Source organism: Harpia harpyja, chromosome W, assembly GCF_026419915.1.
Source record: "Harpia harpyja isolate bHarHar1 chromosome W, bHarHar1 primary haplotype, whole genome shotgun sequence".
NCBI classification, from domain to species: domain Eukaryota; kingdom Metazoa; phylum Chordata; class Aves; order Accipitriformes; family Accipitridae; genus Harpia; species Harpia harpyja.
In genome coordinates this window covers 36,578,054-36,603,242 of record NC_068968.1, presented here as the reverse complement: position 1 = coordinate 36,603,242, position 25,189 = coordinate 36,578,054, and the positions used below count along the sequence as shown (strand labels likewise).

General features: G+C 44.1%; 1 protein-coding gene and 1 long non-coding RNA gene across 2 annotated transcripts in view; one reads left to right on the top strand and one right to left on the bottom strand.

Moving 5' to 3' along the window:
- LOC128136242 (AN1-type zinc finger protein 5-like) overlaps positions 1-25,189 on the bottom strand; it is a 258,027-nt gene that overhangs the window by 121,903 nt on the left and 110,935 nt on the right. The gene's annotated exons all lie outside the window — the stretch shown is intronic.
- On the top strand, positions 9,053-11,860 carry LOC128136254 (uncharacterized). The gene is made up of 3 exons (XR_008233294.1): positions 9,053-9,306; positions 11,196-11,231; positions 11,673-11,860. It is a non-coding gene; the product is annotated as an uncharacterized LOC128136254 (long non-coding RNA).

Sequence of the window (25,189 nt, the reverse complement as noted above, 5' to 3'; positions counted from 1 at the left end):
AGATTTTGGCTCAAATTGTGTTCATGCAACAAATCATAATATTGATTGTTGGGTATGAATTTATTTGGAAAATTGTATATTGCCTGGTTTAAAATGTTGTGAAATGCATTAGTCCTCTAAATGCTACTTTTGGCCCTCTTTCTCTTTGTAAAAAGACTTCTGTATGACTCAGGGAGATAAGGGTTGCATAGCCTTTAAATATACCATTAAAGTAAATGAAAGGTTTAACTCAAAAGGTATTTCACACTTAAGTGAATTAACCCATTATTTTTTCACAACAGTCCTCCAAATAGCATTTGTTGCATGCATCTTGCAAATACTTTAAAGGTTAGGAACAGAACCATTAATATAAAGAGGCAACCATCTTTAATCAGGCAGTAGACTAAGTTTTGCCTTGAGGTACACAGCCATAATTAAAGTAACCAAAGTCAATTGGATGTATAAGTATAAATGTGAACAAAATCATTCATTAGTGTTTTATTGTAGAAGGTGATTTTTCCCCCTCCTGTCTATCATATACTCTATAAGTTAGTAATATTAAAATAATAACATTGGTCAAGGAAATTTATTCTCATATTTTATTTTTATCACTTAAGGTAACAAATCTTGCCTTGGATTCTTTTTTTTTTTTTTCAATAATATCTCAACCTGTAGTATTGTAACCTTAAGTATTTTTTTTATTATTGCTGCCTGCCTAGCTTCTGTTGTTTGTTTTGGAATTTTCTTTGTTGTTGCATTTGATCTCTTTCAACCTAAGCCCAGCCTTTGCCCTAAACTAAGCCCATTCTTTCAGGAACACCCTTGAAATGTTCTTCCAATTAGAAAGCAGGTTAAATGCAAGTTTGTAACCCAGTGTCACCTAGACCTTATTTCTCTGTTTTACTTCTGAAAATGTCACCTAAAGTACTGTAAAAAGTTGCAGTAACATCAAGATGTTTCCTCTCAAGATTCTTTCTTTCTTATCCATTAGGCTTGTTGCTAATTTAAAATTAAAAAACAAAAATAAAAAAATCAGTGTTAGATTGTCTTTACATGCTTTATTCATAGAATCATAGAATTATAGAATAATAGAATAGGTTGGGTTGGAAGGGACCTTTAAAGGTCATCTAGTCCAACCCCCCCTGCAATGAGCAGGGATATCTTCCACTAGATCAGTTTGCTCAGAGCCCTGTCCAACCTGACCTTGAATGTTTCCAGGGATGGGGCATCTACAGCCTCTCTGGGCAACCTGCTCCAGTGCTTCATCACCCTCATCGTAAAAAATTTTTTCCTTGTATCTAGTCTGAATCTACCATCTTTTAGTTTAAAACCATTACTCTCTGTCCTATCACTACAGGCACTGGTAAAAAGGGCCTTATTCTTGATGAATCTGTTATTCAGCTTTTCAGAAAAGGACCTGGGGGTCCTGGTGGGCACCAGGTTGAACATGAACCTGCAATGTGCCCTTGTGGCAAAGGCGGCTAATGATATCCTGGGCTGCATTAGGCAAAGTATTGCCAGAAGGATGAGGGAGGTGATCCTTCCCCTCTAATGAGCACTGGTGAGGCCACACCTGGAGTATTGTGTCCAGTTCTGGGATCCTCAGTACAAGAGAGACATGGACATACTGGAGAGAGTCCAGTGAAGGGCCACAAAGATGATTAAGGGACAGGAGGAGCATGTGTTATACAAGGAAAGGCTGAGAGAGCTGGGACTGTTTAGCCTAGAGAAGAGAAGGCTTGGGAGGATCTCATCAACTTATAGAAATACCTGAAGGGAGAGTGCAAAGAAGAAGGAACCAGGCTCTTTTCAGTGGTGCCCAGTTGTCACGACCCAGGCTGGACAGACCAGGGAGGGGTCGTGGTGAATTCAGAATTTCCTCGGGCTAAATTAAAGTGAAGCGACACCAAACGATGAGTTAAATATTTTATTCATGGCAGAAGCAAAGTGAACATGTGTCGTGGTTTAACCCCAGCCAGCAACTAAGCACCATGCAGCCGCTCACTCACTCCCCCCCAACCCAGTGGGATGGGGGAGAAAATTGGGAAAAGAAGTAAAACTCGTGGGTTGAGATAAGAACAGTTTAATAGAACAGAAAAGAAGAAACTAATAATGATGATGATAACACTAATAAAATGACAACAGCAATAATAAAAGGATTGGAATGTACAAATGATGCGCAGTGCGATTGCTCATGACCCGCTGATCGACACCCAGTTAGTCCCTGAGCGGCGATCCCCCGCCCCCACTCCCACCAGTTTCTATACTAGATGGGGCGTCACATGGTATGGAATACCCCGTTGGCCACTTTGGGTCAGCTGCCCTGGCTGTGTCCTGTGCCAACTTCTTGTGCCCCTCCAGCTTTTTTGCTGGCTGGGCATGAGAAGCTGAAAAATCCTTGACTTTAGTCTAAACACTACTGAGCAACAACTGAAAACATCAGTGTTATCAACATTCTTCGCATACTGAACTCAAAACATAGCACTGTACCAGCTACTAGGAAGACAATTAACTCTATCCTGGCTGAAACCAGGACAACATGGAAGGCGTTAAAAGTAGGTGGCGTGGTGCATTGGGTTTGTGTGGCAAGGTTTTGGTAGGGGGTGGGGGTGGTACAGGGATGGCTTCTGTTAGAAGCTTCCCCTATGTCCGATGATGCCAATGCCAGTCGGCTCCAAGACGGACCCGCCACCGGCCAAGGCCGAGCCAATCAGCGATAGTGGTAGTGCCTGTGTGATAACATATTTAAGAAGGGAAAAAAAGTTGCTGTGCAACAGAAACTGCAGCCGGAGAGAGGAGTGAGAACATGTAAGAGAAACAACCCTGCAGACACCAAGGTCAGTGAAGAAGGAAGGGGGGGAGATGCTCCAGGCACCAGAGCAGAGATTCCCCTGCAGCCCATGGTGAAGACCATGGTGAGGCAGGCTGTCCCCCTGCAGCCCATGGAGGTCCACGGTGGAGCAGATATCCACCTGCAGCCCGTGGAGGACCCCACGCTGGACCAGGTGGATGCCCAAAGGAGGCTGTGACCCTGTGGGAACCCCGCACTGGAGCAGGCTCCTGATAGGACCTGCGGACCTATAGAGAGAGGAGCCCATGTAGGAGCAGGTTTTCTGGCAGGACTTGTGACCCTGTGTGGGACCCACGCTGGAGCAGTGTGCTCCTGAAGGAGTGCACACTGTGGAAGGGACCCATGCTGGAGCAGCTCATGAGGAACTGCAGCCTGTGGGAAGGACTCATGTTGGAGAAGTTCATGGAGGACTGTCTCCTGTGGGAGGGACCCCACGCTGGAGCAGGGGAAGAGTGTGATGAGTCTTGCCCCTGAAGGGGATGAAGCGGCAGAAATAACGTGTGATGAACTGATCGTAACCCCTGTTCCCCATCCCCCTGTGCTGCTCAGGTGGAGGAGGTAGAGAATTTGGGAGTGAAGTTCTGCCTGAGAAGGAGGGAGGGGTGAGGGGAAGGTGTTTTCAGATTTGGTTTTATTTTTTCATTACCCTACTCTGGTTGATTGGCAATAAATTAAATTATTTTTCCCCAAGCTGAGTCTGTTTTGCCCGTTATGGTAATTGGTTGAGTGATCTCTCCCTGTCCTTCTCTCAACCCACAAGCCCTTTGTTCTATTTTCTCTCCCCTGTCCAGCTGAGGAGGGGAGTGATAGAGTGGTGTCGTGGTTTAACCCCAGCCAGCAACTAAGCACCACGCAGCCGCTCACTCACTTCCCCCCCCACCCAGTGGGATGGGGGAGAAAATCAGTAAAAGAAGTAAAACTCGTGGGTTGAGATAAGAATGGTTTAATAGAACAGAAAAGAAGAAACTAATAATGATGATGATAACACTAATAAAATGACAACAGCAATAATAAAAGGATTGGAATGTACAAATGATGCGCAGTGCGATTGCTCATGACCCGCTGATCGACACCCAGTTAGTCCCTGAGCGGCGATCCCCCGCCCCCACTCCCACCAGTTTCTATACTAGATGGGGCGTCACATGGTATGGAATACCCCGTTGGCCACTTTGGGTCAGCTGCCCTGGCTGTGTCCTGTGCCAACTTCTTGTGCCCCTCCAGCTTTTTTGCTGGCTGGGCATGAGAAGCTGAAAAATCCTTGACTTTAGTCTAAACACTACTGAGCAACAACTGAAAACATCAGTGTTATCAACATTCTTCGCATACTGAACTCAAAACATAGCACTGTACCAGCTACTAGGAAGACAATTAACTCTATCCCAGCTGAAACCAGGACAAGTGGCTTTGGTGGGCACCTGACCTCCAGCCAGGGTCAACCCACCATACCTCCAGAGGTCTCTTCCAACCTCAACCATTCTGTGATTCTCTTGTTATAATGTGTTTATATATTGATTGTTTGTTAAGTATTTTCAGCATCTCTTCTGTTTTTGAAGTTACCTAACTGGTATATTGTTATCTGGCTGCTCCTTAAAGATAAGCAATGACCTTCTGTAGTGTGAATGTTCTCCTCCATGAATTTCCCAAAGTAATATTTTTAGTTGATGATAGCCTGCTGCATTGCATGTGGTGTAGTTTGAATGATTTTCAGTTTTCAATAACTGAGAGCTGTTATGGAGTTCTTCACCTGCTCCCCCCCCCCCAAGGGCTTCTGCATTCAGTTCCCTGAATAGCTGAAATTATTTTCTTTTTAAGTAAGTTTATAATTTTTACTTCTTTTGTTTTCTTCCCCTGTTGCACTTTCCCTTTTACTCCCGCATCTCTCAGATATAAACAGTAAGATCAGGTAACTAATTTTTGGTTGCTTTATTATCTGCTTTATTTATTATTATCATTATTATTATTATTAAATTTTATTAATCTACTTTTCGGCTTTTGTCACTGTTGTCTTTCAACAGTAGCGGAAAGACTGTCCTGTTAATTTGAAAAATCAGTTTCTGGGGGTGTTTCTTCTCAAATTAGATTCCATGTCTTTTCAGCAGTCCTTCCTTGAAAGGCATCCTCTAACAGCATATAGAGGCCTTTCAGTCAGTTCCTACATTTGTTTGTCATGCTGTCTGATAAGAATACCAGCTGTGACTCTTCAGGCTTTGTGTTGCTTGTTATCTGGCAGTATTATTAGCAGAACGGGATAAGCATCAGGTAGCTTGAGGAGCCTTTAGCAGTCTTTGGTAGACTGCTTAAGGAATGCATCTCCAAAGTGGACAAGCAAGTTGTCAAAGAACTATTTCTGTCCCCTTTAGAAGAGGGAGTCTGACTGCAGCTGGTTTATTTTAGGAGGGGCTTTTTGAGACTCTTAACAAACATAGTTCCTCCTGTGAGAGACTGAAAGAGTTAATGTCTCAAACATTGTGGTGGGGCAAGTTCTGCTTAAAGACAAACCCTGCACAGCAAGGAACCAAGGTGAAAAGCCCATCAGCTCAGACATCAGCAACAGGAGGGGGAGGGCGTGCTGGAGAGTGCGCAGCTCCCTGTTCTGATAAGCTGTCCTGATACAAAGATCAAACAGTGGCCACATCTGCAGGGAAGGAGAAGTTACTCCCCAAATGACCCCCAAGCCCAAAGGCTCACAAACTGCTCATTAGCCTGACGAGTTTGGGTGCCCGCCCCAAGGAGGGGCAAGGATGATAAAAGGACACAAACTGAAGCCCCATGTGCACAAGCCCACCAGGACTGGACCCCTTGGCTGACTGAACCAAAGCTGGACCCAGGACCGGTGAAATCTTTCTCTCTTCCTTTTTCTTTCTTGTTCTCTCTTTCCTTTTCCACAATCCCTACACCTCATCCCTTTAAGACATAAAACCGTTGACCAAGTCTGGGACTAAGAGTGGATCCATCTGCTCCTAGGCCCTTCTCTGAGGAGGAGTCTGGAAAGCAAGGGGGTCTGCTCTGAACCTCGTGACTCAACGGGAGGGATCTCCTTATTCCCTGAATTGATGTATATGGTTACCCTGGGTTACACAGTTTACAGAAGTAGTCTTATGCCAATTCCTGTTGTGAGAAACCCTGCCACCTACTATCATGCCTCCCCAGTTCAGTTTGCTTCTGTCATGAATAAAATCTTTAACTGATCTTTTGGTGTCGTTTCACCTTAATTTAGCCTGAGGGAATTTTGAATTAAACTCAACTCCCTGGTCTGTCCAGTCTGGGTCGTGACACCTCCTCATCTAGATTAGACAGCAGTTGTTTTGGTAGGGAAGGAATACTTGCTGCTTCGTGAAGTGGCAGCCAGTCTAATTTCTGGTGGGGGACACACACTGTTCTCTCTTTTCTTTTTCTTCCCTTTCTGTGGTGTTTCTGTGAGTCTCTTGCTGCTGGTTGATTTCTCTGTAGTGAATATCTCTGGGCTTCTTGCTGGTGAATTCCTTATGTCCCTGGATGTTTTGCCATGGAGTTTGCCTCCTCTCCTAGCTTGCTAAGCTGCTTTCTTAAGAATTGTGCAACACCTATCACTTTTCCCTGCTGGAAGCCCTTGGCTGTCTCTCTCCAAGGGCACACAGGCCACCTTCCTTGTTAATCAAGATCAGGGCCTGCGTGGATTCTTCCAACATCAGTACCTCTGTCAGGGCAGAACCCACACAGGTGCAGGTGTAGGAAAAACAAGCGTCAATGCTAATGTTCACTTTTCCATCTGTTGTAGGTTTGGCCCTCTAGGGCATCTCTAACAACACAAGAAAATCTTGGCTTTTTCTGCTAGAGCACTGATGATTTTCTCTATCTAGTCCACAACCTGGAGGGTAAGTTGAAATCTCATTATTTTAACCTTTTTTTGACAGGGTTTGTTTGGCCCAAGTTGTGGCAGGGGTTTACCATCCTTTCATAGGAACAGGGTGTGCCTCCCCATGTTCAAGTCTCTCTCCAGCTTCTTTGTGAGCCGTGTGTCAGGCAGTTATGCTAGTTGCATTTACCACCAAGCCTGACATGCATTCATGTGTTGTATCAGGAGATGAAACCTGTTCTGTAGTCAAATTGTCAGGCTAGAGCAAATACATTATGCAGGGATTTTAATAGCTGTGTATTGTTGGCTAACTCGCTCGACCCACAAAAGAAGAAAAACAAAGCAACCCACAGTTAAAGGAAGTAATCCAAAATGGACTTATGAGAGTCAGGTTGTGTGGATTTTTTTAAAAATAGGCTTGTATGGTAGTTACCAAAACTTATATAGATGTCAGAATCTTGTTGTATTGTCAGTCTGAGGTTTAAGTGTAGTTACAGAACTTGAGAACTACAGGACTTGGAAGGACAAGGAGCCTCCTTTCTCCTTGTAGAGGCTCTTTTGGGGGAGACTCTGGACAGTTAGAGATCCTGAATATTGGGAATTCAGGCAAAAAGTGTTCTATAATGAAAAAAGGCATACTGCGTCTCTGAGGGAGCCAGAAAATCAAGGGAGTACTGTGCTTCCTTCTTTATATATAAATGTCCTGGTTTCGGCTGGGATAGAGTTAATTTTCTTCCTAGTAGCTGGTATAGTGTTATGTCTTGGATTCAGTATGAGAAGAATGTTGATAACACACTGATGTTTTCAGTTGTTCCTAATTAGTGTTTAGACTAATTCAAGGATTTTTCAGCTTCTGATGCTCAGCCAGCAAGAAGGCTGGAGGGGCACAAGAAGTTGGGAGGGGACACAGCCAGGACAGCTGACCCAAAGTGGCCAAAGGAATATTCCATACCATGTGACGTCATGCCTAGTATATAAACTGGGGGGAGTTGGCCTGGGAGGGATCGCCGCTCGGGAACTAACTGGGCATCGGTCAGCAAGTGGTGAGCAATTGCATTGTGCATCACTTGTTTTGTATATTCCAATCCTTTTATTATTATTATTGTCATTTTATTTGTGTTGTTATTACCATTATTATTTTCTTCTTTTCTGTTCTGTTAAACTGTTCTTATCTCAACCCACGAGTTTTACCTTTTTTTTCCCGATTGTCTCCCCCATCCCACTGGGTGTGGGGGGGAGGTGAGTGAGCGGCTGCATGGTGCTTAGTTGCTGGCTGGGGTTAAACCACGACAATAAATCATAGAATCAATCATAGAATCATAGAATACCAGGTCAGAAGGGACCTCAAGGATCTTCTGGTCCAACCTTTCTTGGCAAAACACGGTCTAGACAAGATGGCCCAGCACCCTGTCCAGCCGAATCTTAAAAGTGTCCAATGTTGGGGAATCCACCACTTCCCTGGGGAGATTTTTCCAACGGCTGATTGTTCTCATTATGAAAAATTGCCCTCTTGTGTCCAATCGGAATCTCCACAGGAGTAACTTGTACCCATTACCCTTCGTCTTTTCTATGTGACTCCTTGTATAAAGGGAGTCTCCATCTTCTTTGTAGCCACCCTTTAAATACTGGAACATGGTGATAAGGTCTCCCCTAAGCCTGCTTTTCTCAAGGCTGAACAAACCCAGTTCTCTCAGCCTTTCCTCATATGGCAGGCTTCCCAGTCCTTTGATCATCTTTGTGGCCCTTCTCTGGACCCTCTCCAGCCTGTCCACATCTTTTTTGTATAGCGGGGACCAAAACTGAACACAGTATTCCAGGTGTGGCCTGACAAGTGCTGAGTGGGATAATGACTTTTTTAAGTCATAAAAGATCAGCTGCAATAGCGAATGCCCTGTGCTCTCACCACCCCTGCTTTCTGCTTCCCCTGTCTGAGTCCCTAGGAAAAGACTGTTTACAGGGGAGAATGGCTTGGCATTCCTCATAGGAGCTTATCAGCAAGCATTTGTTAGACTGTTTTCTATCCTCAAACTTTTTTCTTCATGAACATTTAAACTCCTCATCTCAGTTACTACTAGGTTGTAAGTAATTCAGCTGGGTAGCATAGAAAGAAGTAAAAATTGGTTTCTTTGTTAGCTTTTAACTAAATATAGAGCTCTAAAGCTTCCTATGGGACAGATCCCCTTAAATAAGATTACCTTCCGAGTGATACCATGACAGTAACTGTGGGAGCAGCTCGGAACACCTGGCATTTGAATCAAGAGTGACTTAGAATTTGTTGTGCTGCATGTTTGCCAAGCCTTTGAAGAACTATTTTTACAAGGTCAGGTCAGAGGACTGCCTGGTGTATGCCTGGGAAGATGTGGCTGAAGACAGTCACGAGTATGTGTGTGGAGTGTGTGTTTATCTTTAAGTGTTCTGAGGACTGGCAAACATCCCAGCTGAGCCAGATATGCGCTCCTGTGTTAGTAACATATAAATGTGCTGTAAGAGACAATAAAGAGATCTTTTTGCTGTTTCTTCGGAACCATCTTGTTGTCATCCTGGGTGCCTCTTTCATCGCTGCATTTTTGGTGCCCCGCGTGAGGTTCCAGGGGAGTGCAGAAAGCTCAGAGGAACTTTCCGACGACCCGCAACCCAACAGGTGAATAATTGTGGCCACATTTCCTTAAAAATAAGGAACAGTAGCATCCGTTGAACAGAAAAGCAATGGGGTTGTGTAGAATAGCACTATGGGACAAGCTGTATCACAAAAGCATTGTTTATACTTAAAGGTTTTGCAACAAATAGTTCGTGTAGCTGGATATAAGCTTACTGAAAAGCAACTAGAACAGTTATTGCTCTTGGTAAAAGAACATTGTAATTGGTTTCCACAGAACGGTACCTTTGATATAACGCTTTGGGAAAGAGTGGGGGAGCACTTGCAAACAAGAAAGAAGCTAGGGCTTGCAATTCCTGATTCAGCTATTATAACGTGGAAATTCCTTTTTGCCACTTTACAACTGTCAAAGGCTTCTGAGACTGATGCGGAACAAAAACCTGAGGCTGATGGTGATAATAATCATGATTCTGATGATATTATTCCATCGGCTCCAGTGGACCCTGAACAAGAACCAGATTTATATCCCCCATTACCTCCACCACCGCCCGCACCAACACCGTTAACGCACACATCCCGCCGGCAGGCAGACAGGCAGGCAGCGGGCGGACAGCACGGGCTCCGCGGGGTTGCCGACCCTTACCACCGCATACAGGTCCCCGCCGCCCCGCCGCCGCCGCCTCCCGCGGCCTCTGCGCCCGCCCCGCTGCCGCCGCCGCCACCCTCCCACACACCCCAACCGCCCGGTACTCCCTCTCCAGGGTTTGCAGAACTTAAAACAGAACCTGACTTTGCTGCACTGCCTGTATCTCCTTCTCCTGCTAATCCCTCTAACTCTATGCCCCTGTCTAATTCTGTGGCTCCTGCCTTACAGTGGTGCAGGGAAGAGGCTATGTCACAAGGAGATCTTACTACTTTCGCTTTCCCTGTAATATTTTGCCAAAATCAAAACCCTGTTCACGATGGCTTGTCTTATCAGGTTTTTAAAGAATTAAGAAAGTCCATACAGGAAAATGGTTTATAGAGCACGTTTTTCTGAAAGAAATTAATGACAGAGTTGTTTGATTTGCTTTTTCAAATTCAGTCTTTGATTTCCCATCGAAAACATCCCTTATTTATTGTTCACATTCGATCTCATACCACTTTACCAGGACCCTTGACAAAAGGTAATGCAATAGCAGATTCATTGACAGTAGCTGTATTACAATTTGATTATGCGAGAGCATCTCATTCCTTTTTTCACCAAAATGCTGCTGGCTTGAGCAAACAATTTAAGATTTCTTTATCTCAAGCCAAGGACGTTATTTGCTCTTGTCCTGATTGTCAGCAACTGACACCACAGAGTTTTCCCAGTGGTGTTACACCTCGAGGCCTGCAAGCTAATGAAATACGGCAAACAGATGTTACCCATGTAAATTCTTTTGGCCGTCTTAAGTATGTACATGTATCTGTAGATACCTTTTATGGAGTGCTGTGTGTGTCTGCACACACAGGGGAGAAAGTAAAAGATAGTAAAAAACATTGGACCCGTTGTTTTGCAATTCTTGGGGTTCCTAAAACGATAAAAACAGACAATATGGGCCTGGTTACACTGCTAAAAGCACACAATTATTTCTGCAACAATGGGGTATAGCTCATGTCACAGGGCTACCCTATAACCCACAAGGACAAGGTATAATTGAACGCAGCCATGTGACCTTAAAAAATATGCTGTTAAAACAAAAAAGGGGGAATATGAGCCCACAGGAACAATTAGACAATGCAATTTATACCTTAAATTTTTTAAATGTGAATTCTCAACAATCTGTCACACCCATGGAAAAGCATTATTCTGGTGAACAGGGGAAGTTTACAGAACAACCAAAAGTATTATATTGAGATCCATTAGTAAGTAACTCATGGCTTGGTCCTGTTGAACTAATAACTTGGGGAAGAGGGTATGTGTGTGTTCTTCTACCAGCAGGACCCAGGTTGCAGGAGGTGGAAATAAACAGACGCCTGTAATCTTGAAAGCAGATGACGTTTATTGCTAAAACACACACATACTTATAGTCACATATTCTGCAAAGTCACTGTACACGTGCACAAGCATAAAATAGGATTGGTTATACTAACTCTGTACACACGCATAAACATAAGATATAATTGGTTATACTAACTCTGTACACGCGCATAAACATAGGACATAATTGGTTATACCAACTAAAACATGCGAAACTTGTCTCAGTCTAATTGGTCAAGATAAACTGCCGAATTGAGGTTCTTTGTGCCAAGTTCCCTTTATCGTGGAATGCGCGCCTGTGTTCTTCTAATTGGCATCTTTTTTTGTCTTCTTGTTTATTCTGTTCAAGGTCTTCTAAAGGCATCTGAACTGCTCTTGCGACCGTTAGCTAAATATGTGTCCACACCAGGTGGCTGCCCACTTATCACGTCAAACCCTATCATGAGCTGGCAAAACCACTCAGACAACCCAATCCCACAGATGAAGACTCTGAATTTGAAAGAGGAGAAACGAATGAGGAGGAAGCGGTGCATAGAGAATGAAAAAGCTATCACGTAGGGACATTTGAAGAGAATGCAACAATAAGCTAGCGTGATGATGCAATGTGTATCCTACTCCAAAGAACACCTTTTTTAGCATACCTGGCAATAGCGGCCAGCAACAGTACTGTAAGAATTCTGATCCTTTTTCTTTACATAGTCACCATGGCTTAGGCACATTTTTATTGGGCCCATGTTACTGACTGTCCCTTGTTTAGGCCAGTATTATGGTGGGATTCAGAGATTCCTGTCTCTAGTAAATGACACAAAATGGACGGGAGGGGTATGGTTACTACCTCCTGGCCCACTAGAAGAAAAGAAAGAATGGATCCGTGTCAATGACACACATACTTATTATTCCATGAAATGGTCCAAGGGAGAATTGTTTCGGCCAGTATTACAAGCTCAATGTAATAATAATACTGGACCCTTTTTTCATGAAGTCATGGGTGATAGGTATGCCATTTATAAAATGACAAATAGCTCATGGTGATTGTCGAAAGAACAATTCCTTGTATAAGTCTGAACCTGACACAGAATCACAAAGATTCGGTGATGATATGTACTTCACATCCTTATGTTTTTGTAGGAGCTCAATCTATAGATATCGCTTTACGTAACCATGCTTTTGAAACTAATCTGAATCAACCTTGGTATTTTAGCTGTTTTACTCATAAGAATATATCTGAACTAAGTCTTACAGTAATCATGCCAATGCGACATCGTGCTGAATTGTGGATCCCTGTAAATATGACCAGATCATGGGAAAGGGAATCAGGATTGAGTCAATTATCAAGGCTTTTAAAGCGGACAATTAGTCACCCAAAACGATTTATAGGATGGCTCATTGCCTTTATAATATCAGCTATCATTATTGCAGCTACTGCCGCCGTTGCTACCACGGTGCTTGTGAAATCCGTTCAGACTGCTCACACAGTAGCTAATGTATTAAAAAATGTCACAGCTGGAATGAATACCCAGGTACAAATTGATCAACAATACTAGCATGATTGGATGCTTTAGAAGCAGTGGTAATTTGGCTTGGAGTGTATTGGGTTTGTGTGGCAAGGTTTTGGTAGCGGGGGGTTACAGGGGTGGCTTCTGTGGGGGCTGCTGGATGCTTCCCCTGTGTCTGACAGAGCCAATGCTGGCTGGCTCTAAGACGGACCTGCCACCAGCCAAAGCCGAGCCAATCAGTGATAGTGGTAGCACCTCTGTGATAACATATTTAAGAAAAAAAAAAAAGGGGGGGGGGGTTGCAGGTCACAGAAATGGCAGCCAGAGAGAGGAGTGAGAACATGTAAGAGAAACAACCCTGCAGACACCAAGGTCAGTGAAGAAGGAGGGGGAGGAGATGCTCCAGGTGCCGGAGCAGAGATTCCCCTGCAGCCCGTGGGGAAGACCATGGTGAGGCAGGTTGTCCCCCTGCAGTCCATGGAGGTCCACAGTGGAGCAGATATCCACCTGCAGCCTATGGAGGACCCCACGCCAGAGCAGGTGGGTGCCCAAAGGAGGCTGTGACCCTGTGGGAAGCCCGTGCTGGAGCAGGCTCCTGGCAGGACCTGCAGATCTGTGGAGAGAGAAGCCCACGGAGTGGGTTTTCTGGCAGGACTTGTGACCCTGTGGGGGACCCATGCTGGAGCGGTATGCTACTGAAGGACTGCACGCTGTGGAAGGGACCCATGCTGAAGATCTTCGTGAAGGGCTGCATCCCGTGGGAGGGACCCCACGCTGGAGCAGGGGAAGAGTGTGAGGAGTCCTGCCCCTGAGGAGGATGAAGCGACAGAGATAACATGTGATGAACTGACCACAAACCCCATTTCCCATCCCCCTGTCCAGCTGAGGAGGGGGAAGTGATAGTGATACCGAAAAGCCGGTCGAAGAAACTCTCTAAGACTCGTTCTGGAGTTTTAGAAAGCAGGCATTCTTTATTGCAGCACTGGATGCATGGGGGATAGTTCCACCTAGCGTGCATACCACAGCTTTAGCACAAACAGGTTATATAGAATAACTAATTGCATATTAATTGGATTAGTATACATATACATAAAAATGATTGCAACTGATTATCATAGTACTGCCTACATCCAATCATGCGCAATGAAGGATCCATTTGAGTCGAAGGGCTGCTTTTGCGACCACCGACCCATTTGAGATTCTGTTGGCTGTCCTTGAAGTCTTTATTCTTGTCCTTGTTCTTTGATCTTGAAGCTTAACGCATTTTCAATCACATGTGGTCAGTTTCAACATTGTTCTCATCTAGCTTACAGGAACATCTAGTCACAAGAGCAAAGAACTGCAAAACTTAGGAGTAACTACCTCTACTAGTTAATTGCTTGGCTATACTTTTGTCTATTGTTTCAATCATAGTGTTCTAATAATTATTTACCAAATCTCACTTTTACAGTCATCTAGCAGCAAACCAGTTTCCACGGCTGGTACAAAATATTAAAACCATCAAAATATTTAGACATACCCTACAGAATGTATGGAAATATGCTATCAATAAAACGGCTTTGGTGGGTGCCTGGTGTCCAGCCAGGGTCAACCCATCACATAGAGGTAGACAAAGTGCATTACAAAATAGAATGAAATTATATTGTGATTGGGAATTTCGAAAACAAGGGCTCTGTGTAACTCCTTTACAATGGAATGAAAGTGTATGAGATTGGAATTAGGTGAAGGCCCATTTGCAAGGTGCGTTTCCTACTAATATTGCAGGAGAGATCTAAGATCTTGCACAGATATTACAAGATCAAATGGGGAATATACAAAATTAGAAGAACAAGGTGTTTTTCAAAGAATTGTCTAATAGTGTTAAATGGTTAAATCCAAAAACATGGTTTGAAGGTTTAAATCTGTGTATCTGAATTTTTATTGCTGTTGGAGGGTTATTAATCATTTGTATGTTTGCAGCAATCAGAATTGAGGAGATGATTGAAGTAGACGGACGCCTCTAAAGTTGAAAGCAGACAACCCTTTATTGCTAAAACACACACATACTTATAGTCACATATTCTGCAAAGTCACTGTACACGCGCACAAACATAAAATATGATTGGTTATATCAACACTGTACATGCGCATAAACATAAGATATAATTGGTTATACTAACTCTGTACACATGCATAAACATAAGACATAATTGGTTATACCAACTAAAACATGCGAAACTTGTCTCAGTCTAATTGGTCAAGATAAACTGCCGAATTGAGGTTCTTTGTGCCAAGTTCCCTTTATTGTGGAATGCACACCTGTGTTCTTCTAATTGGCATCTTTCTTTTTTTGTCTTCTTGTTTATTCTGTTCAAGGTCTTCTAAAGGCGTCTGGAATGCTCTTGCGACTGTTAGCTAAATATGTGTCCACAATTCCCCCTTTTGTTTTTTGACAATTAACACCTGCTGTATTGCCCTTTGCAAAAACCTATGAACACAGCTAATTAAACACGGCAAAAGCAACATTATACCTAATAAAATACATAAGAATAAAAGACTGTTCAGGTAATGCCAATGACACACAAAAAGAGGTTTGATTAATAGCTTTTGTCAGTGTCACCCAAACATTCTTACTGTCCCACGGTGTTAAACGATGTGGATCAATCACCGGTGCCACTGTCATGCTGCTTACTGCAGTCAGCGTGTTCCATATCAATCTCAGCATAAGGTTTCGTCCATTTAGTTGGAATCCACTTCGGCCCATTTTCTGTAATGACACAAGCATAACCTCGGCCCCACGTTATTATCAATGCTTCTTTGGCATCAGCATTATCTATTTGCTTTTCAATAGCATCTCGCAGACGATCAATAAAGGACATATAAGGTTCCGTATTACCCTGCCTTATACTTGTAAATGATTGTTCTGGCTTTCCAGCTTCAGGCAAGGTTACCATTGCCTTCAGAGCTAAGGAAGCTGATTCTTGTAATACTTCCACGGGTAGCCTCGCTTGCCTATTAACATCTGCAAAGTCACCAGTCCCCATCATTTGTGCAGAAGTGATCATATACCGCGGATCTCCTTCTGGGCGGTCCAAATTTCTTAGTGCCGCTAAATCACATAATTCTGCCCATTTCACCTTCCATAATAGACGCTGAGTCGGGGTTAAAATCATTGTAGCCAATTGTGTACAGTCAAAGCCCGTTAAAATTTGACCAGAAAATATATTCTCCAATAACGCCTGACTAAACAGAGCAGACAGTCCATTAGCCATTACTGTTTTCCGTACTTCTTTTATTAAATCCCAATTGAAAGGTTGCCACACGTTTGGGGCATTCTGCCTGACTGTAACTGGAAAAGCCACAGGATTTAGACCTTCGGTTAACATTTTATCATTTATGTCCTTCCATCCCTTTTTTATAGCTTCTCCTGGGGATGTATCTGTCTCATAGGGAGGTGCAGAGGGGATAGGTCTCTGCTCGAGAGGCAGGTTACTTAAAGGTTGATCGTTGCCTCCATTAATGACATCTCCCTCGGTGTTTAATTCCTCATCACTGTCCAAATTATTTACCACCTCGCCACACACACTTCTCTTTTTTTCCGGGGTATCTTCAATTGAAATTTTTACAGCAGCAGCCACCTCCTTTTCTGCCTTAAGGGCTTTCAACGTTTCCAGCACCAATCTCCACGTAGCGGAGATTTTCTGAGCCTTCACGTCCCCACGCGATACAAAGTCCCAAATTACTTTTCCCATTTCTTCCCAATTTTTAACTTCAAAGACTTCTACATTCGAAGTGGGGGCACCATGGTCCTTAAGCCACTTCAGCATCATACGTAAAGTATTTGAATCATACTTAATCCCTCTCACGGAGAGGATATGCGAAAGCATTTGTACAATTGCCCCTTCTTCTGCAGACATCTGGGCAGCCATTTTAATCCTTCTAGCCGCTCACCTTACTTCCAAACGAGCAGGGTGATTGATCTCCCGGGAGAAGGTTGTCCGCTCAGTCCGGCTGGCTAGACGATCGTTCGGCTAGAGTCTCCTCCGGATGCACTTCCAGCAATTCCAGCGTTTTCTCAGCCCGCAATCACATCGGGTTCACCATTTGAGGAGATTGAAGTAGACGGACACCTGTAAAGTTGAAAGCAGACAACCCTTTATTGCTAAAACACACACATACTTATAGTCACATATTCTGCAAAGTCACTGTACACGCGCATAAACATAGGACATAATTGGTTATACCAACTAAAACATGCGAAACTTGTCTCAGTCTAATTGGTCAAGGTAAACTGCCGAATTGAGGTTCTTTGTGCCAAGTTCCCTTTATTGTGGAATGCGCACCTGTGTTCTAATTGGCATCTTTCTTTTTTTGTCTTCTTGTTTATTCTGTTCAAGGTCTTCTAAAGGCGTCTGGAATGCTCTTGCGACCATTAGCTAAATATGTGTCTACACAGAATCATCTGGGGAGCAGTACGAGGATTGCATCGATCCGAAGTTAGAGTCCTCGCTGCCTTCCTCATGAATCTGATGTTCCTAAACAAAAAAGGGGGACATGTGGGAGCAGCTTGGAACACCTGGCATTTGAATCAAGAGTGACTGTTAGAATTTGTTGTGCTGCATGTTTACCAAGCCTTTGAAGAACTATTTTTACAAGGTCAGGTCAGAGGACTGCCTGGTGTATGCCTGGGAAGATGTGGCTGAAGACAGTCACGAGTATGTGTGTGGAGTGTGTGTTTATCTTTAAGTGTTCTGAGGACTGGCAAACATCCCAGCTGAGCCAGATATGCGCTCCTGTGTTAGTAACATATAAATGTGCTGTAAGAGACAATAAAGAGATCTTTTTGCTGTTTCTTCGGAACCATCTTGTTGTCATCCTGGGTGCCTCTTTCATCGCCGCAAGTAACCATGAGGGTAACACTGTTAGCTGGTGCTGTGGTAGTAGATCTTTACAGGTTGTAGTGGTGTAGTGAAACTTTCAAAGGAATTTTTCAGCATGTTGTAAGAAAAAGGTTTGTCAGGAGTTTTTAAAGTGGAGGTAGGGAGAAGGATTCAGATAAATTACAAATAATTAATGCTATGCAAGGTATAGTAATATATCCATTAAATGAATAGTGATTGGGGTGGCTAATATGAAGGTGTAGAACAGATACTTGTTAATCATCTAGAAGGAATTCAGATATAATTTCATAGAAAATTAAAAAAGGAAATTAAAATCTATAATAAGGCAAAATAAGAAAAATATAACCTTGTTGCCTACAGATTTTCTGATAGTGATAGTGGAAATATATAAAAAGGTTTAAAAACATTTGTTCCCCATCTTGATGTAGAAGGCTTCATACATTTTAATGTGATTTTTCCTTTCCACCCCTCCAAAAGTTCATATCCATTATATAATCAATCTCTCTATATATGTATTTGTATGTGTAATATATAGAAGCAGAAATTATTTGCTTACTTTTCTGTAGTGTGGCAATTGCAGATTCTCTCCAGTATATATTGAGTCATTAAACCTCTTACCGAGGTGCATAAGATATCAGAAAAGGGTTTGTATGCCACTGTTGCATTTGATAACCATTCAGCATTCAGTGCCTGCATTGTTAGTCATGTTAACCTGATGTATTGGGTTTATGTAGTAAGGTTTTGGGGGGGGGGGGGGGGCTGCAAGGGCTGCAGAGCAGCAAGAAATTTGTGATTTTTAACCCAATCTTCACATGCTTGGGTGAGTGAAGGAAGATTCTTCCTGCCCCCATCTTCTGCTTACCCAAGAACAATTTTCTTAAAAGGTTCCCACTAGTCTCATAGTGGCTGAATCTCACAAGCAGAGAAAGATTACATTTGTAATTGCATTTTTAAAAATCTAATTTTAAGAGATGTGACTCTATGTATGGGAATCTGTCTGGTTCCTGCTCATTCGGCAAACACTTGTGGCCATTTAAACGATGCTGTCTACACCCAGGACAGCAGTGTCTCAGTGCAGAGTTCACACAAGAGACTTTGTATCCCCTGCTCCACTTTGTGGCTGCTCTGGTTCATAGCGCACTAGCACAGCTCACCTTCATCAGCAGTTTTAACATCCCAAATTAAAAACTGAAAGACGTGTGGCATGTGGCATGTGATACAGGCCAAGAGATGAGGCAGACATGCTATCTTGTAGCTGGTTTGTAGTGACTCAGTAAGATTTATCAAAGTTTGCCTGTCTGAACCATAAATTCAGTCCATCGATACGATGTTCCCTTTAAGACAAAAAGGTGCCCTGACTAACAGTCTGGATTGCATTCCTGAGGAAAATACCTTTGAGTCTGGGCTAGTGAAGGCAGGGTTGTAAATACCTTGTTGAATAGCCAATTCTCTCAAATATTGCCCCTCTCCGCCCCCACATCTATATGTTTCCATGTCACCATTCTGTCATTCCAATCAAATGGGGACGGGTGTTGTGTTTTCACTGCCCCCCACAACCATTCCCAAAGAGAATAACTTGCATTTCCATTTGCCCAAGTCCTTTTTTAATCGTTGCGTCACCATTGAATATTGGGAAACTGCTCCCAGATGCACCACTTCTTGGGGCTCAGTTGTACATTCTCCCCTACTTGGTCCCACACTTACAGTAACCACTGTCCCATTTTCTCCCCGGAGTTCTGCCAATATGAGTCTGCCACATTCTGCAGCTCAACCTGACTGTAGTCCCACGCTGATATTGTATGCTGCGGCACCCCAGGGGGTCTTTTGCTTTATTAATAACCAAAGGGCACACAGGGATTGCTCTACTATTTTCATCCTTGGACCCTCCAGTCCATTCCTCAGCAGAGGAATCCCAGCTGCTGCTGTCCCCATAATCATTGGGGTAACTGACTGCTCAATCCCTATGCCCCCATTGCCCAGGGCAGGCACTCTGACCCTTCCTCACTGTGTGTACTTGGGTTTCCAGCATGTCCCCCTGTACCTGGGCTTCCAACCTATCCAAGCACCACTGGGTCTCCAAACTTTCGAGTTGCACTTGCCATTCCTTGGTTTTCTTTTGTTCATTTTCTAGGGTTTCCCACAGTCGCCGCAGGCAAGTTAACAATAACCAGATACTACAGAATATATTTAGCAAAATCATTGCAAGAGATGCAGGTCTGGGTCTTCTGAAACATATTTTGAGTAGCTCTGGTCATGGGAAATGTCCATATTCATATTTTACAAAATGCATCACCATCTGGGCATTTTGTACTAAATCATTAGAATACAGTTTTAAAAGTTGTTCAAAAGGTAGTCCCTTGTTACAGTGATGTAAGAAAAAGACACAGTGATTGATACCTGCATGGAGAGGGGATGCTTCAGTTGTGGATGTTTGCTGGTCTTGGAGAAACATTCTTCTTGGCATAGGGGTCTGCTGAAAAGAAACAAAAAAAGCTGTTCGATGTCCATCTTCACATCAGGTTGAAGAGCATTTGTTTTCTCTGGTTTATTTCTGTCACGTTGTCAAATACACCGTATACGATCATATTAACAGTGGTGGTCAAGGCCCCTGCAAAGAGTATCTCTCCTCTCAGGTTTCCTGTTTTAATTGGGAATAGTGATCAGAACATTCTTTGTCTGGAGACAGGTCAATGGTGAACGGGGTATAGCCATGGGTGAACTCTTCCCTGTCAACCAGCAGGGAATGGTCTTTCATATGGCAGCCGATTGTCTGAATAAACTTCATGTATAATCTCACACAGCAGCCATTCTCGAAATCAGGCTGCAGCAGTTTTGTTTGCATTTGTTCACCATCCACATAGAGGGCCACAAAACTTATATCATAATGTTTGAAGTTGTAAAGGTTCTTCACATAATTGCCACTAAAAGTGTCATTATCTACAAATCCAATCACAGCAAGCTTGGATACCTGGCCCAGAAACAAATTTTCCTGGTTGCTGACATGACTGCTGGTCGGTATGCTGAACACTTTCATGCCCACCTGGTCCACCAGGTATTTAGTGTTGGCCATGAGTAGTGCCTCAGCATGCCCCAAAGGCACCATCGGCACCTTCTTCATAAACAGCTCTGGATTATCAGTTGGTCCCCCAGCATAACATCCAGCTGGCTGAAAATAGAAGCCAGTGGGTAATTCATGAGACCCACAGCCTCACCAGTTCTGAGGTTTGATCTTTTAGCTTTTACAGTCTTGCAGCCAAGTTACAGCAGAGTGTTGTTCAGATCTATGTAATCTTCCCCATTCCCAGTGTCATGGTTTAACCCCAGCCAGCAACTAAGCACCACGCAGCTGCTCACTCACTTCCCCCCCCACCCAGTGGGATGGGGGAGAAAATCAGGAAAAGAAGTAAAACCCGTGGGTTGAGATAAGAACAGTTTAATACAACAGAAAAGAAGAAACTAATAATGATAATGATAACACTAATAAAATGAAAATAGTAATAATAAAAGGATTGGAATATACAAGTGATGCATAATGCAATTGCTCACCACCAGCTGACCAATGCCCAGTTAGTTCCCAAGCGGCGATCCCTCCCAGGCCAACTCCCCCCAGTTTATATACTGGGCATAATGTCACATGGTATGCAATATTCCTTTGGCCACTTTGGGTCAGCTGCCCTGGCTGTGTCCCCTCCCAACTTCTTGTGCCCCTCCAGCTTTCTCGCTGGCTGGGCATGAGAAGCTGAAAAATCCTTGACTTTAGACTAAACATTACTTAGCAACAACTGAAAACATCAGCGTTATCAACATTCTTCTCATACCGAATTCAAAAACATAGCACTATACCAGCTACTAGGAAGATAATTAACTCTATCCGAGCTGAAACCAGGACACCCAGCTATGAAAAAGTCCAGAGGTGCAGACTCTGCAATAGCCAAAAGTGGAAGTACCTCAGTAAACAGGCTTTTCTCAATGCTGGTCTGTGTCAGGGACACTGCTGGTCTGTGTTGGGGACACTTCAAACAAATCCAGATCAAATTTGGTACATTCTTCTGAGCAGCCATGAACGGAAACCATCTGGTTTAAAATATATTTCCTTTTCTAGTGGTAGAATGAGACCTCTTTCTCTGGGATTTCTGTTTCTTTTGCACGGTTCGGCCCGGCTTGTTCTTTTCCTTCTTCCTGTCCTGGTCAGACTGTTGTCTGGCACCACACTTCCTTTGTCTTTTACAGGGCTGGGGTGGATCTTCCACCTGGGGGCATGACATGGCTCTCTTTCTTTGAAGGCTTTTTCTTTGAATATAAGCAAGTCCCGAGCCCTCCTCATTTGACAGCATTTCTAACTTGTCCACAGCAACCTTGGAAACATAGCTGTTATGGGTTTGTGTGGCATGGGTTTTTTTGGTAGCAGGGGAGGGGCCGCAGGGACGGCTCCTGTGAGAAGCTGCTAGATGCTTCCCCAGCTCCAAGTCAGACCTGCCTCTGACCAAGGCTGACCCAATCAGTGACAGTGGTAGCGCCTCTGGGTAACATATTTAAGAAGGGGAACCGGTAGTGAGTTGAGGGATTGGAATGTGAGAGGAACACCTATGCAGATACTGAGGTTAGTGAGGAAGGAGGGAGAGGAGGAGCACCTGAGGAGGTGGATGCCCCTGCAGCCCATGGTGAGATGGCAGGCTGTCCCCCTGCAGCCCATGGAGGTGAGTGGTGGAGCAGAGGCCCCCGAAGATGGCCGTGACTCCATGGGAAAGCCCGCGCTGGAGCAGTTTGTGACTTAAGATCAGCCCGCGGGAAGGACCCATGTCAGGGAAGTTTGTGAGGAGCTACAGCCTGTGGAAAGGACTCATGTTGGAGAAGTTTGTGAAGGACTGTCTCCTGTGGGAGGGACCCCACGCTGGAGCAGGGGATGAGTGAGGAGTCCTCCCCCTGAGGAGGAAGGAGTGGCAGAGACAAGGTGTGGTGAGCTGACCCCAACCCCCATCCCCTGTTCCCCTGCGCTGCCGGGGGGAGGAGGTAGAGAGAACCGGGAGTGGAGTTGAGCTGGGAAGGAGGGAGGGGTGGGGGGAAGGTGTTCTAAGGTTTGGTTTTACTTCCTAATATCCTTATTTTGTTTTGATTTGTAGTAAATTAAATTGATTTTGTTTCTTCCCCAAGTTGAGCCTGTCTTTTGCCCATGACCATAAGTAGAGAGTGATCCCTCCCTGTCCTTGTGTTGACCCATGAGCCTGCCTTTATATTTTCTCCTCATCCCACTGTGGCCGGGGTGGGGGGGGAGTGAGCGAGCAGCTGCCTGGTGCTTTGTTACCGGCTGGGCTTAAACCATAACAATAGTCAAACACATTTTTTGCAATATCTTGAGTGGTGCTTTTAATGTGTGGCATAACAATTTCCAAACACCTTTTCAAAAGTGGGACAGCCTTTCTAAACAGGCTACAGATTTTACCTCCAACGCTCACACCATACATCACAAGAATACGTTGAAAACTAGGGAGACCATTGCCAGCCTGGGCTCTGTAATAATTCACGTACAAGGACTGGTCCCCATAATTTTTTACCACTACCATTTTGGTGTGCTTTCTTAAACTAGGCTTCTGGGGCTGAAGGTGCAGCTTGACAATCACCTTCCCAAAGGAAAATGACATGTGCTTGTTCCAGTCAGTCTATTTCAGTGCTGTTCATGTCGATGTGCTGGCAGTTTACCAGGAAGTAGTGTGGCTTATATGTCACCATAATGATCTCGTCGGTATTACTGCCAGTCGGAACACAGTGCAATAAAGGATGTGTAAAGTCCCTGACAAGCTGGTGGTCTACAAGGTCCGTGTAGAGGTAGAGTGAGTTAAACCCTCCGGTGATGTCCACCACAGAGGGCAATTTCTTAGCAGCAGCCTCCAGAGAAGCCTCCCAAATATGTTCTAGATCCCCAGTTGTAGAAAAAAGTATAAGGCTTCTCATCCATTCTGAGCTTTGTTTTCCTTATGATGGGGTCATAGACCAGGCCTACTGCTAGATATTCGACAGCTGAAGCTTTGTTGTGGGAGTTAAGATGGTTCATGCATTCTACTAACATGGAGAGGGATGGATAATAGCCTTTCCACAAAGTATACTGCCATGTCTTGCCCTGCAGCGCTATTTCAAAAATGGTGTCTTCATTGATGTTATTCCAGCTGTGTGTATTTCTAACACCCCACCTCCCACTTCTCGGAGAGCTCCAGGAGTCTCACCAGATGTATGGTGAAGTTCAAGCTGGTGTTTTGTGGGAAGACTTTGGTGCTAGCATTGCTGGGCAGCATGATGTGGAAACCTCCGTTTGTCATTGTTGTGGTTTAACCCCAGCCAGCAACTAAGCATCACGCAGCTGCTCACTCACTTCCCCCCCCACCCAGTGGGATGGGGGAGAAAATCAGGAAAAGAAGTAAAACCCGTGGGTTGAGATAAGAACAGTTTAATACAACAGAAAAGAAGAAACTAATAATGATAATGATAACACTAATAAAATGAAAATAGTAATAATAAAAGGATTGGAATATACAAGTGATGCATAATGCAATTGCTCACCACCAGCTGACCAATGCCCAGTTAGTTCCCAAGCGGCGATCCCTCCCAGGCCAACTCCCCCCAGTTTATATACTGGGCATAATGTCACATGGTATGCAATATTCCTTTGGCCACTTTGGGTCAGCTGCCCTGGCTGTGTCCCCTCCCAACTTCTTGTGCCCCTCCAGCTTTCTCGCTGGCTGGGCATGAGAAGCTGAAAAATCCTTGACTTTAGACTAAACATTACTTAGCAACAACTGAAAACATCAGCGTTATCAACATTCTTCTCATACCGAATTCAAAAACATAGCACTATACCAGCTACTAGGAAGATAATTAACTCTATCCGAGCTGAAACCAGGACACCCAGCTATGAAAAAGTCCAGAGGTGCAGACTCTGCAATAGCCAAAAGTGGAAGTACCTCAGTAAACAGGCTTTTCTCAATGCTGGTCTGTGTCAGGGACACTGCTGGTCTGTGTTGGGGACACTTCAAACAAATCCAGATCAAATTTGGTACATTCTTCTGAGCAGCCATGAATGGAAACCATCTGGTTTAAAATATATTTCCTTTTCTAGTGGTAGAATGAGACCTCTTTCTCTGGGATTTCTGTTTCTTTTGCACGGTTCGGCCCGGCTTGTTCTTTTCCTTCTTCCTGTCCTGGTCAGACTGTTGTCTGGCACCACACTTCCTTTGTCTTTTACAGGGCTGGGGTGGATCTTCCACCTGGGGGCATGACATGGCTCTCTTTCTTTGAAGGCTTTTTCTTTGAATATAAGCAAGTCCCGAGCCCTCCTCATTTGACAGCATTTCTAACTTGTCCACAGCAACCTTGGAAACATAGCTGTTATGGGTTTGTGTGGCATGGGTTTTTTTGGTAGCAGGGGAGGGGCCGCAGGGACGGCTCCTGTGAGAAGCTGCTAGATGCTTCCCCAGCTCCAAGTCAGACCTGCCTCTGACCAAGGCTGACCCAATCAGTGACAGTGGTAGCGCCTCTGGGTAACATATTTAAGAAGGGGA